Raw genomic sequence first — 12,395 nt, 5'->3', positions numbered from 1 at the left:
CTGTGCCAGTAGCAACCTCCTCCTGCCAGTTGTTACAACAAAAAACACATTACCAAGATCTCCCAGGGGCCAAAATCCCCGCTCCCATTGAGAACCGCAGCGCTAATGTATGTCAGGACTTTCAAGATAAAACACATCACTTAGGTGTTTCTGTTTCAAAAGAGTGACATTTACACAGTTAACAATTAAGTACACCAAGACTTAACAGATTTATATGGTACAGGTACTCCACCTAGAAGATGTACAGAGCCACTGTCACTCTATGCCATCCATAGCCCCATAGCGCTGCCTCCAGGCTGAGGGTTGAAAATTAGCTTATAAAACCATAATCTTAATTACTCTTTTAAAAATATTTAGAAGGAGGACTAGTGTGGTGGCTCACGCCTGTAATTTCAGCACTTTGGGAGACCAAGGCAGGTGGATCACCTGCAGCCAAGAGTTTGAGACCAGCCTGACCAACATGGTGAAACCATACCACTACTAAAAATACAAAAATGAGCCAGGCATGGTGGCAGGCGCCTGTAATCCCAGCTACTCGGGAGGCTGAGGCAGGAGAATGGCTTGAACCAAGGAGGCAGAAGTTGCAGTGAGCTGAGGTACTTTTCCAATACACTCCACAGTCAACGCTTCCTCATACAGCTCAAAATGCAGCTTTGAAGAAAACAGTGAAAACTGGGGGTTGGTCAATCACTTTGGCTTACTTTTCCCTCTCTGGCACACACACAAACACACGCGGCAAGTAAAATGTTTCTGGAAAGGTAGCTAACCAATTTCAGCTTGGTCAAAGTTCTTGAAGATAGGAGTGAGCAAGTTCTGAGTCTAATTTCCTAAGTATCTTTTCCTCCCCATTTCAAACAGGGATCCAGGCGACATCCGTGACAGTCGATCTCTACAGCAGAACAGCAGCAGCTGCCAGCTGCATGAAACACATTGCGGCCTGCAAACTGACTGAAATGATGACTACTCTTAACCAGACATCTCATTTTTCCATTTGTGAGAGGCTGAGATCTGCAAACCTCTGGGTCTCAAGAGGTGAAAGAAGGCTACATTAGCCACTGCATTAGCCAACTAAGAGCAAAAACTCAACTCTTCTTTGCTATTAAAGGATTTGCCGGTTATAAACGGCTAGGAGACTTCACAGAGTTTCTTAAGTGTATGTAATGTTTAAATTTCCCCATTAAGTGTAAGGAGGCAAAAAAAAAAAAAAATCCTTTTAAATAACTAAGCAGAGGGTATGAAAGGGGAGCGAAGAATAGACACAACTGTTACTTTTCAAAGAACTTCAGCTCTTTATTCCAACAAATATTTACACAATTGAAGGCCACAGCAAGAGGGATATAGCCATTCTGTTAAAATAGTGGGCAACTCTAACGGTTTATTTATCCCAAATCCGACTGTCCTGTTGCTATCCTACCAGGAACCAAGAATTCACGTGTTCACAGGGCCAGAGTTTAGCTTTCTGAAACTGTGGACTTCATTTAGACCTCTCGCAGCCGGATTCAGACGTCAGAATCGCAGAGATAACATCTCGAACGCCCGAATTAAACCAAACAAGGAAGCTTAAAATTACACGTCCAATACTTGAAAATCTACATCTGTAACTTACACGTTCATATTACGAAGGAAAATGTGGCTGACAAATATTTACACTGAAAGACTGCACATTTTTACGCCTCGTCTAGTCCACTCCCAGCTGTGCCTGCCCATGACGAGCTGTGCACTCCAGAGCTGTTGAGTTGCTGCGGGATCAAGGTTTCTAGGGAAGAGGGCAGGGCCGGGCGCCCAGAGGATTTCCAGGCACCGGACACTTTACCACCAGAAAAAGCTGCAGGCGTCGCTCCCTCTTTTACATAAGAAAGGTAAACGAGCAACTGCGAAGCGGTTCGACTTCCCAGGCTCTTTCAAACAGGAAACCCCAAGCCTGGGAGGGACAGCCCGTCAGCCTTTTAATTTCCTGGTGGTGGCGGGAGTCAGCCAGGTCCTCGGCACTTTATTAAGCGATGACTGCGAGGGCTTAGTTATTAAATGAACCAGCAAACAGTTCAGCTGCGCCTCCGCCGCCAGGGCGCTTGCGGAACAGGGGGTTAAAATACTCCCCAAGCCTTCCAGCTGCTATGTCTAGGGGTGCCGAGACGGCCACACTATAAAGTTGCGGGGGGGGGCGCGGGGGGGGCGCGGGGGGGGGGTCGGGTCAAAGGCCGAATCGGGATCAGGCTCTTGGCGGGTAAAGCTCGTGGGGTTCACTCTTGAAAGAAAGCGAACTAGAAGCGCAGCTAGGCAGAGATTTGCGGGGAGGGGTCTTGTCTGAATCCCGCGCCCCACACCAGCCAGCAGCGCACCTTCTCTTTCTCGGGGAGCTATGCAAGGGTCCCCATCCCTCTCCCCATGTGCGTTCCAGAGTTGCTGGATCAAGTTGGCCCCAGTTTCCCCCACATCCTGCCTGTTTCCTACAATCACTCTGGAAGCATCTCCCCTGCCCAGACACTCCCTCCCCGGATCCCCTCAACCAGCCCGGCGAGAGTCACGCACAATGGGGTTCGGGCCCCCACACAGCTGCGCAGCCCGGGCACCACCGACCCCAGTCCGGGCTTTTGTCCCTACAGCCGGTAAAGCAGCAAAGAAACTGCCCCCCGGAGCCCACTCACCGTCTCATCTTCCCTCCGAGCCGCCGCTCCCCGCTGGCGCCGCCGCCCCAGCGCCCGGCCCCCGCCCCCGCCCAGCCTTTCTCCTCCCGGCGCCCGCCGGCCACTCCAGGCTCGCGGTGCGCAGTCAGCGCGCCCCTCCTCGGCCCGTGCAGCTACCGCCTCCTCTCCGCCCCCAACCCTCCGCCGCGCAACCGGCGGCGACCAACTCGGCCGCGGGGGAGGCAGCGTCCCTGGGGCGCCCTCCTGGCGCACGGAGTGGGCGCCACCCTCTCCTCCTGGGCGACCGCCGCCGCCTCCTCACCTGGCCATCCGTGCGGCCCGCGTTCGGCGGCGAGAGAAGGCAGGCGCGCTCCTGCGCCGCGCCACACCGTCGGGCCCCCCTCGGGCTGCAGTGGTGGGCTCCGCGCGGCTGGGTCCCGCACCCCGAACCGCTTTGAAACCACCGCGGAGGACACGCAGGGAGTTAGAGCAACGGAGGTGGCGACCTACCCCGCTCCCAGGCGGGTTGCTGTTGCAGCTTTCAGGGCTGCTGGAAGGGCCTGGCTGTTTGCCCCATCACTGGGCACCGCTTCTCAAAGCTACGTTCACAGCCGCGCAGCAGGGACTTCAGTGCCAGGCTTTTTTTTTATGAGCCGAAAGAAGGGCGGGAGGGTTTACGTCCTCGGGTGATGATTTCCTCCCGGGACAGCAGAGCATCTACTGGGAAACTCCAGGTGACCGCACCTCCTTCTGACGGTTCGCCCCGGGCAAGTTTACCAGATGCGTCAGAAAGAAGGTTTCCAGAACCCTTGGAGAACGGCTTCAGCTGAGGACTGGGGTCGGAGGCGTTTTAAACTCGTTTATTCTGATTTCCTTGCAATCATACTCTTGAAAGTTTTGATATTTTTCCACATATTTTTCTGAGTTGCTATAACCAACGAAAACCATGCTGATAAAGACCCCCAGCCAATGCTTTATTGGAAGTCAACGAATGAGACCGAGGGTGGCTCATAATCCATCTCGGCAGGCGGGAATGTGAACCTCTTCCAAGGTCTGGGTGAGTCTCTAGAGTTACAGAGATAAAGGACATTGGCCCTTGAGGATCTCACACCAGCAAAGAAGAGCACCACGAAGTGGAAACTACTTATAATCGTTGTGGCTTCGGGCAAGTTGTTGTAGCTCCCAGCAACAATTTCTTCACCTAGAGTGCAGGAATAAATGATACTGATGCTTCATGGCAGTTATAAGCTTCTGAATAATATATGCAAAGTACCTGGCATCATGAGCAGAACTCAGCAGTCACTGAAGAAATTGCTTAGTTAATGCACTTTTCATATGTGCAAGTAAAAGTTTGACTTCTAATTTTAGGGAGGGAGAGTCTCACCTACGAACGCCCTTTTTAAAAAAAAAAAATTTTTTTTTCATTATACTTTAAGTTGTGGGATACATGTGCAGAACATGCAGGTTAGTTACACAGGTATACATGTGCCATGGTGGTTTGCTGCACCCATCAACCTGTCATCTAGGTTTTAAGCCCCACATGCATTAGGTATTTGTCCTAATGCTCTCTCTTCCTTTGCCCCCCATTCCCTGACGGGCCCCTGTGTATGATGTTCCTCTCCCTGTGTCCATGTGTTCTCATTGTTCAGCTCCCACTTATGAGAGAGAACATGCGGAGTTTGGTTTTCTGTTCCTGTTTAGTTTGCTGAGAATGATGGTTTCCAGCTTCATCCATGTCCCTGCAAAAGACATGAACTCACTCCTTTTTATGGCTGCATAGTATTCCACAGTGTATTTGTAACACATTTTCTTTATCCTGTCAATCATTGATGGGCATTTGGGTTGGTTCCAAGTCTTCGCTCTTGTAAATAGTGCTGCAATAAACATTCATGTGCATGTGTCTTTATAGTAGAATGATTTATAATCCTTCGGGTATATACCCAGTAATGGGATTGTTGGGTCAAATGGTGTTTCTGGTTCTAGGACCTTGAGGAATTGCCACACTGTCTTCCACAATGGTTGGACTAAATTACATTCCCACCAACAGTGTAAAAGCATTCCTGTTTCTCCAGCATCTGTTGTTTCCTGACTTTCTTTTTTTTTAGACGGAGTTTTGCTCCTTACCCAGGCTGGAGTGCAATGGCGCGATCTCGGCTCACCGCAACCTCCGCCTCCTGGGTTCAGGCAATTCTCCTGCCTCAGCCTCCTGAGTAGCTGGGATTACAGGCATGCGCCACCATGCCCAGCTAATTTTTTGTATTTTTAGTAGAGACGGGGTTTCACCATGTTGACCAGGATGGTCTTGATCTCTTGACCTCGCGATCTACCCGCCTCAGCCTCCCAAAGTGCTGGGATTATAGGCGTGAGCCACTGCGCCGGCCGTTTCCTGACTTTTTAATGATCACCATTCTAACTGGCATGAGTGTTTTTCCTACGGAAGTCTACACTGACCAGTCCAACAGTTAAACAGTTACATGATCCAGCAATTTTCTTTTCTCACCCACATCATCCATTTCTTCCTTTTTTTTGGAATATCCCCATGAATATAAAATCATCTTATTTCCTTCACCTTGGAATTTTTTTTTTTTTTTTGAGACAGATCCTCGCTTTGTCACCCAGGCTTGGGTGCAGTGGTGCAATCACAGCTCACTTCAGCCTCGACCTCCTGGGCTCAAGCAATCCTCCCACTTCAGCCTCCTGAATAGCTGGGACTATAGATGCAGACCCATGCCTAGCTAATTTTTACTTTTATTTTTTTGCAGAGGTAGGGTTTCACCACATTGCCCAGACTGTTCTCGAACTCCTGGACTCCAGCCATCTGTCCACCTCAGCCTCCCCAAGTGTTGGAGTGACAGGTGTGAGCTACTGTGCCTGACCTCCTACTTCCCTTTTATCACTCACTTAGCTCCTGCCACAGTGGCCTCCTCAATATTCCTAGACTAGATTCCTGGGTAAATATGTTCTATCTCAGGGCCTTTGTCCTAATTGCCCTCTCTGCCTAGAATTCCCTCCTCCCAAGTATCTGCGTGGCTCACTCTTTCACTTCCTTCAAGACACTGCTCAATGCCACCGGGATGCTCAGGCCTGGTCTGACCACTCTACTTATAAAATGTATTTTCCATACCACTAAAATTTATTTTTTGACAAAGTCACTACATTCTATCATATCGAAAAATGTACTTTTAAAATTGTTTATTGTCTGTCTGTCCTCACTAGAATGTAAATGCCAGGCAGGCAGGCAGAGAATTTTGCCTGTTCTCTCCAGTGCTATATCCCTAGTGTGCCTAGAAGGATGCCTGGCATGTAGTTGGTGCTCAAGAATAAATGATGGCTTTGACCCAAAGCACTGTGGCTGCAAACATCTCCTTGCCTAGAGCAATGCCAGAAATACACTTGAGTATATAGACATCTTAGAGACAAGTGTTCTCCCTTTAGAAGGTCTAGGGAGAATGTGCACTAGCACAGCACATTTAGAATGGCTTAATTAGATTGCTAATATTTATGTCTAAGAAAAAATTCGCTAACATTTATTGAGAGCAACAATTACTATTATATACGTATCTGGCATTCTTCCAAATATAGGACAGTATTAGTTGATGCAACAGCCCTCTGAAATAAGTACTGTTACATCTCCCATTTTATAAGTGAAAAGAAAAGCACAGAGATGTCAGTTGTCACTCAGGTAATAAGTTGGTAGAGGCAGCATTGGAGCACTTGTTCTAGAGTTCATTGTCTTTAATGCTACCTTCTACCTCTTTTCTAAGTATAAATGTTACTAAGGACATTTCTGTATAATGAATAATTCCTAATTACTAGACAAAAAGTAATCCTCACTGGCCTCCCTTCACTGCCCTGTTTTATCTGCTGGCATCTCTGTCTCTTACTGTAGCCAAGCTCCTAGAAGACAAAGGGGGTCATTTTATTTATATCTGTATGAATCATACTCCAAGACTTAATACATGGAAGGAACTCAGAAAGCATTCATTGAATGTGATTTTTCAAGTGGCTAAACCCAGCAAAGCCTCCCACTCCTGATGAGTTAGAGTGGTTTTCAATAGCTTTTGTAGTGCCATAGAAGCCTGAAGATAGACAAGACCACCCTGAGGGTTCAAGCGCTAAGTTAGATCAGTGCAGTCCAGGCTCAGTGGCTCACACCTGTAATCCCAGCACCTTGGGAGGCTGAGATGGCAGGATGGCTTGAGACCAGAAGTTCCAAACCCGCCTGGCCAACATGGCAAAACCCTGTCTCTACTAAAAATACAAAAATATTAGCCTGGTGTGGTGGTGCGCCGTCTGTAGTCCCAGCTACTCAGGAGGCTGAGGTGGGAGAATCACCTGAGAATTCGAGGCTGCAGTGAGCCACGATCACTGCACTCCAGCCTGGGTGACAGAGACCTTGTCTCAAAAAAAAAAAAAAAAAAAAAAGGATAAATGCAGACCCCAACATCTAAAAATATATAGAAGGCCGGCTGGGCGTGGTGGCTCACACCTGTAATCCCAGCACTTTGGGAGGCAGAGGCAGGCGGATCACCTTAGGTGGGGAGTTCAAGACAAGCCTGACCAACATGGAGTAATCCCGTGTCTACTAAAAATACAGAATTAGCTGGTCTTGGTGGGATGAACCTGTAGTCCCAGCTATTTGGGAGGCTGAGGCAGGAGAATCGCTTGAACCCAGGCAGCAGAGGATGCGGTGAGCCAAGAATGCGCCATTGCACTCCTGCCTGGGCAACAAGAGCGAAAGTCCATTTCAAAAAAAAAATGTATATATGTATATCTATCTATCTAAGGCACTTAATAAAGTACAACTGTTAAAAAAATAGAATACAAAGAAACAAAAATAAAAATAAAGTACAACTGTTACCGTTATTATTATTATTACCAGACTTTCTTTTGGTTATGGTGATTTTTTAAAAAATAGAAAGCAAGAAGTCTTTCTGCTTTTTCTATTTCCTGGGTTCTTTACAATGAAGTTTTCTATTTCACAGACCAGAGTCCTGCCTGCCTCTCCGCCTTCCCTCGTTACTGGGGATATTGTGTAAACTAAACAGCAGACCTTTCCTGTTTGCCTCTCCAGTATCTACAGCGGTTACGCTGCCTGGTCTTACTTTTCTATATCCTTCACCCTCTCAGCTGGGGAGCTGTAAAGTGTGGCACAGTATGGAGGCTAAAGCAACTCGGTCTTGGATGCCAATCTGCCATGCTGACTTTTTTTTTTTTTTTCTGTTTACTCTAATTTCATGGAAGATTACATGCTGACTTCTGATTAACCCGAATTCTGGGAATTACTTTAAGATTTGTATTTTATCTACTGTTACCTTAAATCCTGCCCTTGGGTCAAAACAACCTTGACCATAAATCCTGCCCATAGGGAGATTCACATGGCGTCCTTGCCTCTACCTGGGGGGGTCAACTTCAATTCTACACGTTCTTTTCCTTTATGTTTCTTCACGCTGAGGGTGACAGCATGGAGATGCACCATCTTTTCTCCCAGCCACTGGAGACAAGGCTTCTGTTCATAAGTCTCTGTTAAATGTTTCCTTCTGAGAAAGTAGGTTTGTGAGCCTCTTTCTTTGGCCTTTCAGCTTCTGTGATCTCTGTGAGTAGCTTTATTCACACCTGCTCCACTTGAAACATGTGCAGTGATATTTTGAATTATTTCTGTCATTCCATTTGGAATTATTTTTGCTATTGTTCCCTTTTATTAGAAAAGATTGGTTGGATTTGATTAACTTTTTATGTCCTGAATCTGGATGTTTGTTCCTTTTCTCTGCAATGATAGCCTAACAAATCTTTATAGCTATTAACTCATTTCAGTCTCACTGCGGTTTAACTCATGGAACAATTGTTTGTATTGAAGTTCTCTTTAATATTATGATGATTTAATGAATCACGAAGTTTCTACTTGCAGAATGCAGTGGAAAAATCATTGACTGTGAAGTCAGGCAACACTGGGTTTTAAGCCCTGACTGAGTCCCTTTATTAGTTGATATGGTTTGGCTCTGTGTCCTGACCCAGATCTCACCTGGGATTGTAATTTCCATAATACCCAAGTGTTAAGGGTGGGACCAGGTGGAGGTCATTGGATCTTGGGGGCAGTTTCCTTCATGGTGTTCTCGGGATAGTGAGTTCTCACGAGATCTGAGGGTTTTATAAACGCCTGGCCTTTCCCCTGCTTGCTTTCAGTCCATCCTGCTGCCTTGCGAAGGTGTCTGCTTCTCCTTTACCTCTTGCCACGATTCTGTTTCCTGAGGCCTCCCCAGCAATGTGGAACTGTGAGTCAGTCAATTAAATCTCTTTCCTTTGTAAATTACCCAGCCACAGGTATTTCTTTATAACAGTGTGAGAACAGACTAATACACTAGCACATAATTTGAGTGCACTATTTACCTTCATTGAGAAACAAACTTGTATTGTGAAAAGTAAAAACTCATGTATTATGAACCCGTGTGTTAATGTAGGTACCATTCCTTGTACGGGAGAGATAGCACAAAGAAAAGGCTCAGCAGAGTAGTTTCCAACCACATTTGCCCTTCTGGAAATATTGATGATGATGTTGACCGTTGTGTTGTACACTGATTGTCCTATGTAAGTTCAGTTCCACATTGCACACTGTTTTTAGAATTTAGTACCTGGATACATTTTCTCTCTAAAAAAAATGAATGTACTTTCGTTTCTTAGAAAAGCCATCTTCATCTATTTACACGTTGGATTTGCAACTGTTGTTGGGGAAAACTATGTAACCCAGTGTTTCTATCCTCGTTGCGGGAAGCCCAGCATCAAGCTTACCATTAAATTTTTGTACAAGGGTACTAAAGGCTTTGCTTCCCTCTCCCCTTTAAAATGTTGCTGGTGTATTTTTATTCCGATAACCTTTTTGAATATTTAGTTTTTACTATACACTCTCTAATATATATTTAAATATATAAAGTATAAATAATACATTATTCAAGTTAACACTAGAAAATTAAACAAAACTAAAGTGGAAATCATTTTAACCTCCTAGGGGCACAACATGGCAAATACCTCATTTTTGTCTCCTCAGTAAGTTTGATGATCATCCCCATGTGCGCTTTATCTTTAAACAATTGCAAGGTAGGTTCTCTAATTATGAGAAAAATCTAAATCTGTTTGGAACATCTGATTAATTTCTGCATCAAATGTCCTCTTTCTGCTCTCCTCGCCCCTCCCCCCCGCAGGCTTTTCTGTGAGTTTGTATTGTAATCAGGCAGGAAAAGGATGCACTCGTGTGTGTGTGTGTGTGTGTGTGTGTGTGTGTATGTGTGTGTGTGTGTGTGTCTTTCAGATCAGCCTATCCCCACTGTGTTCATCTGGCTCACTTTTCTTATCACTTGAGGACCCTGAATTGGTCTACTTTGCCTGCGTAGTGAGCTTAAAACAGAGTTTCTCTGTATCTTATCTGCTTATCAAGGAAAAGAAATAGGTTGTCAGCAGTACCCTGGATGTTGAGGAGAGCTCAGCTTCTCTTCTCTCTGTTGCTTTTGTTTCTCCTTTGGTCTGACTTTCATTATCCCTGCAGTTATCTCAAACTTTGATTTCAAATTTGTCCTTAATATTATGCATAAAGATTATTATGTATAAGGATAATTATATATAAAGATTATTATAATTATATATAATCTTTACATTTAACATAATTACATATATATATGGAGAGAGAGAGAGAGAGAGAGAGAGAGAGAGAGAGAGAATGCCATGTTGGGCAGGGACAGATGTCCAAATTGATGTGTCAGATATACACAGACTTCAGCACAAGAGAGAATTCTGACAACTCAGAGCAGGGGCCAGGCTTCAGAACGTTTGGAATGTTAGAACAAAGGCAAATGTACCAAGCATTTACTCTGTTCTATACTGCCTAGTATATAACTGTAATGTAATGATGTAATATATACTAAAAAACAATGATACAGAAGAGTTCAGGTGAAGGGGTATCTGTGCTCAGTGAGTCCACCAGGGAAGACAGCATACGTGAGTTTCATACCAGAAAAAAAAGAAGGCTGGGGAGCCTTCTAGGCAAAGGAAAGAGCATGAGCAAGGCAGGAGGACTGTAAAGCCCTGGCAGGTTTGGGAAAGAGCCAGTGATGCAGCCGCCTGGGCTGCGGAGGAGGAGGAGGGGATAAGACATGGGTGCTGGGGCCAGATTTGAAGAAAGGGGAAAGATGAGGCTTCAAATTTTAGACCTCACATCGAATACCATTTTAATTATGTCACTTCCTTGCTCCAAACTGGACCGGCTCCTTGTTGCCGGACAAATACAGGAAGAGCCCGCGGCTGTGTAGGAAGTGGAAGAACATGATGATATAGGGATAGGGTAAAAAAGCAATACGAGCCCCAGCCACGACGTTGAAAGACTCCAATGAAGCCCTCCTCTACTTCCTGTGTGAAAAAGGTGTCAGTCCCAAGTCAAGGCTGCTCGACTGAGTAGTCATTAGGGCCACAGTGAAGGTATTAAACCTCCCCATCCACTCCTGACTGCGCTTTTCCTTTTGCAGAGTTAAGCTAAATCTGTAGCCACGGATCCTAAAGCGTTCACAGAAATAGACATGGACAGGCCCCTCTTGGCTGCTGGGTCACTGATGGACTAGAAATTCAGTGACGATATTCTGATTAACTGACTGTGTCTGCAGGGGCTCAGAGCTAGCTGCCGGCCCATTTTTAATGTTTCACTTGATGGGGCCAATTTGATTGCTTCTCTCAGGAGAATCGCAGAGAACACTAATAAAAACAGGATGATATGGCACTCAGCTCTGGAGACCTGGTGTTAGTGCTCAATAAATTCTAGATGGTTGTTTGAAGCATTTATTCCTGAGATACAGATGGTAATGTTAGGACTAGTATAGTTTCTTTATGTATTTAAAGATGAGATCCTGTACTGTTTCCCGGGCTGGAGTGCAGTGACGTAACCACAGATCATTGTAATTTGAAACCTGGACTCAAGCCATCCTCGTGCCTCAGCTTCCCAAGTAACTAGGACTGCAAGTGCATGTCACCACACCCAGACTTTACAACTTTTTGTAAAAATGGGGTTTTGCTACATTGCCCAGGCTGGTCTTAAGCTCCTGGGCTCAAGCTTCATCTTAGGTTATTTTAGTCTCATTTGAATTTATGACTATCGTCAACCAAGAATTTATTTTAAAATTTTTAAAAATTTCAATAACTTTTTGGGTAGTTTTTTTTTTACATGAATGAATTGTATAGTGCTGAATTCTGATATGCACCCATCATCCGAGCAGTGTACGTTTTACCTAATGTGTAGTTTTTAACCTCTAGCCTCACTCCCACCTTCTCCCTTCGAGTCTCCGAAGTGCATTATGTCGCGCTGTATGCCTTTGTGTACCCATAGCTTAGCTCCTACTTATAAGTGAGAACATACAGCTTTTGGTTTTCCACTCCTGTTATTTCACTTAGAATAGTGAAATAACTCCAGCTCCACCTGAGTTGCTGCAAAAGACGTTATTTCCTGCCTTTTAATGGCTGAATAGTATTCCATGGTGTGTATATGCCATATTTTCTTTATCCACTCATTGGCTGATAGGCACTTCGGTTGGTTTCACGTCTTTGCCATTGTGAATTTCTCTGCAATCAAATACATGTGTGTCTATTTTGTACAATGAGAAGAACCAAGAATTTCTGAGTTATGAGTATTTCTAAAAAAGATAATCAAAATTCATTTGTTGTGCTGTTCAAATGGAAAACGAAAGCAGCTCTATTTAAAAGGCCATTCTCTTATTGATGATTTCCAGAGGTTGATTC

The 12,395-nt window shown here is 45.2% G+C and overlaps 1 protein-coding gene across 50 annotated transcripts in view; it reads right to left on the bottom strand.

Moving 5' to 3' along the window:
- PHLDB2 (pleckstrin homology like domain family B member 2) overlaps positions 1-12,395 on the bottom strand; it is a 239,555-nt gene that overhangs the window by 107,407 nt on the left and 119,753 nt on the right. For 16 of the 50 annotated variants that reach the window (XM_078352293.1, XM_078352295.1, XM_078352298.1 and 13 more), the window contains exon 1: positions 2,646-2,771. The exons of 17 other annotated variants lie outside the window; for them this stretch is intronic. The gene's annotated coding sequence lies outside the window, so the exon portion shown is untranslated. Of the gene's footprint in view, positions 1-2,645; positions 2,772-2,946; positions 3,245-12,395 lie in introns of those variants that run through there. 17 more of the 50 variants (XM_078352292.1, XM_078352294.1, XM_078352297.1 and 14 more) reach the window with 2 other exon arrangements.

This window comes from Callithrix jacchus, chromosome 15, assembly GCF_049354715.1.
Source record: "Callithrix jacchus isolate 240 chromosome 15, calJac240_pri, whole genome shotgun sequence".
Lineage (NCBI taxonomy): Eukaryota > Metazoa > Chordata > Mammalia > Primates > Cebidae > Callithrix > Callithrix jacchus.
Note: the sequence above shows the minus strand (reverse complement) of the source record. Positions and strands in the feature narration are given on the sequence as shown.